The sequence below is a fragment of the Phocoena sinus genome, chromosome 17 (genome assembly GCF_008692025.1).
Source record: "Phocoena sinus isolate mPhoSin1 chromosome 17, mPhoSin1.pri, whole genome shotgun sequence".
Taxonomy (NCBI): Eukaryota; Metazoa; Chordata; class Mammalia; order Artiodactyla; family Phocoenidae; genus Phocoena; species Phocoena sinus.
Genome location: NC_045779.1, coordinates 62,077,345 through 62,080,227, shown reverse-complemented (window position 1 = coordinate 62,080,227; position 2,883 = coordinate 62,077,345). Strand labels below are relative to the sequence as shown.

The window sequence follows — 2,883 nt, the reverse complement described above, 5'->3', positions numbered from 1 at the left end:
CTGTACAACCACTTGGAAAATTTCTTTCTTGCTCTCTCTCTCCTTCTTCCAAGAGTTTCATAAAATATGGCCAAATCTCTCCCGTCTCACTGAATACTGACCTTTTCAAATCCCTACATATGAAAAGAGAAAGACTTCGAATCTTGAAGAACACCAAGAAGAAACATGAAATTTCCATGCTTTTCCCAAAAATAAGATTGGCAAGACCATGTCACTTTATCCTTTCTTCATATTCTGTATGACACATTTTTTATTGTTTCCAGTGGCACTAGCAAGTTTTTAATCTGAATGGCCTAGAAACATTACTGAAATACAAGAAAACGGTTCTGAATAAAAGCAGTTCAGATCTCACTAATGCATCATTTATCTATAAACGCTTATCATTGGAAATAATTTGAAACGTCATCTTGACTACCTTCCTGAATTTCAGGTATGGCAAATGTTAAATCACTTCTTCACCATAATTCAGTCTCAGAAGGCCTGCTCTCTTCCTCAACCTGTCTTACGTTATCTGAGCTAAACTAGGGTTCTGTAGAGGGATTTCTGGAGGGTTAGGAAAGAATAGTGGGGAGGAGATGGAGAAAATTGGAGAAGTTATTGACTAACAAAAACACATGTGGGTTGGGTTTTTTTTTTTCTGTTTTAAATTTTAATATCCCAATAAGATTTTTGTTTAAAGAAAATGTTCCCAGCTTAAACAAGGAGAAAGAAAAGACAAAGGGGTATCATTGCCTTAATCTTTTTAACAGGAAAGTTAAGAAAAGGAAGATAGGAGACACTATCAGTGTGGACGTCAGAACTCTATTTTTAACCTGATGCAACTAGATGTAAATTAATCAAGGGCAAATGCACTTTCTGTGTTCTAAAGTATGACTAACAGAGCCAAGTAACTATGAAGCATTTTGCCTTTAGAAAGAAGGCAAAGCGGGACTTCCCTGTCTATCCAGTGGTTAAGACTCTGCGTTTCCACTGCAGGAGGCACGGGTTCGATCCCTGGTTGGGGAACTAAGATCCCACATGCTGCGCCACATGTCCAAAAAAAAAAAGAAGTCAAAGCAACAAATAATCAGTTAATTAACAAAGTATTTAGAAGATGGTGATCTCTGCGCCTAGATATCACTTCTCTCTACCACTCAGGCATGGACTGATGCCCTGTGCGTAAAAGTTCCCTTTACAACATATATCTTAGCCCTCAACACGCTGCATTTTAATTGGCTGCCTTCCCCTCCTACACACATACCTCAATATGAACTCTGTGACAAGCTGTGTTAGCCTTTCTTATTAAAATCATAGACTATGGCAAAGTATATGATTTATCTTAAGTAATAAACATTTGTTGAACGAAAGAATGGAAGAAAAGATATCTTATGGAGAGGTGGAAATAGACTCACACACTCAAAAGCATGGAGCTCTTTTGGCTGAGGCTATGATCTGAAGACTCATATAAATTCATTCCCTGTGCATAATGGTCTACCCAGCCTCATGCCAACGATCAGTAATCTAATAATGAAAGAACAATTGTTCTGGGCCAGATGTGTTATGCATATTACCTCTGTAGCAACATTACCTCTAGAGCAGTTAAGTATTACCGTCCTTATTTTAGGAATGAGAGAATTCTACTCAGATATACTCCTGCCTTTAAGTGGCCATTTCCAACTTTAAGTGCATTCATGTATAGCTCTTAAGCTGCTGTTCATTACATTACACCTCCCTGCCCTGTGTTTCCGTCACCCTTAGCAACGAAAAGGTTGAGGGAAGCTGCTTTCATCTTATTTGTACATGGAACTCATACCGCGTTCATGCTACGTGATGATAATATATGTATGGCAAAGAATTACAGATCAAATGGATGGTAGAAGCACAAATGATCAAAGTAAAGGACAGGGAGATTACCCAAGACTGTGAAAGGGAAGACGGCAGAACAAACCGAGCAGCAGTGCTCTAAGCCCTGTGTCTCTTGGTGAGGCTTAGAGCTTGATAAGGGAACATAATCTCAGAGAGGGATTTGGTGTACCCTAGACACTGGACCTCCAGGCAAAGCCAAAACTCGAATGTCCAAAAGTATAGAGGGAGCCAAGCTGCTTTCTGACTCCAAGTCACCATGAGGACTACAATGAAGAGCCCATTAGCGATGATGCACATGAGTCACGAAAGAAGGAGCCTTCTGGAACATTCTGCTCTGAGTCAGATCGTACGAGGCTTTGCACAACCCTTTAGGAGAAGATGAGTAATCCCCCATAACAACAGAGACTGAATTTCTAGGCAGACCAACAGCATGAGAGCTCAGATTCAAATTTAGTTTGAGTCTTTTTTTTTTTTTCACATGGAACGCTTCACCAACGTGCGTGTCATCCTTGCTCAGGGACCGTGTTAATCTTCTCTGTATCATTCCAACTTGAGTATATTCACTGCCGAAGCGAGCACTTGATAAGTCTTTAGGCGGCATCATGTGTAAACTGTTTTCACGCTCCTGAGACTGCTGGGAAAAATTCATACCTGGGAGATACTGATGAGGCCATTTATCATTTCGATCATATTGTCCCTTAGATTTTCCTATTTGAAACAAATTGTTGAAAAGCTTTTCTTTCTTAGTCTCTTTCTATGGGGGAAAAAAAAACACCTATTAAATATTTTCATTTTTCATCGTTACGATATTGTTTCGTCCAAAGGCTCCCAAGCCTGACTCGCACTCACTATTCCCTAGGGTGAATATTTTTTAAGTATATAGTCCTGTGTTCTATCCTTAGGAATTCTGATGGGTTATTAGCTTTTTCCAACCCAAATATAATGGTAAAGAGAAGAACACTGAAATTCATGATGCAACATGGCTAAAAAATGGGGTTGCCGGAATTCTGATTCCATTGTTCACTGGCTATCTCAGTA

General features: G+C 39.5%; 1 non-coding gene across 1 annotated transcript; it reads right to left on the bottom strand.

Moving 5' to 3' along the window:
• Positions 1–2,317: 2,317 nt before the first annotated feature.
• LOC116742811 lies at positions 2,318–2,420 on the bottom strand. The gene has a single exon (XR_004346591.1). It is a non-coding gene; the product is annotated as a U6 spliceosomal RNA (small nuclear RNA).
• Positions 2,421–2,883: the final 463 nt, after the last annotated feature.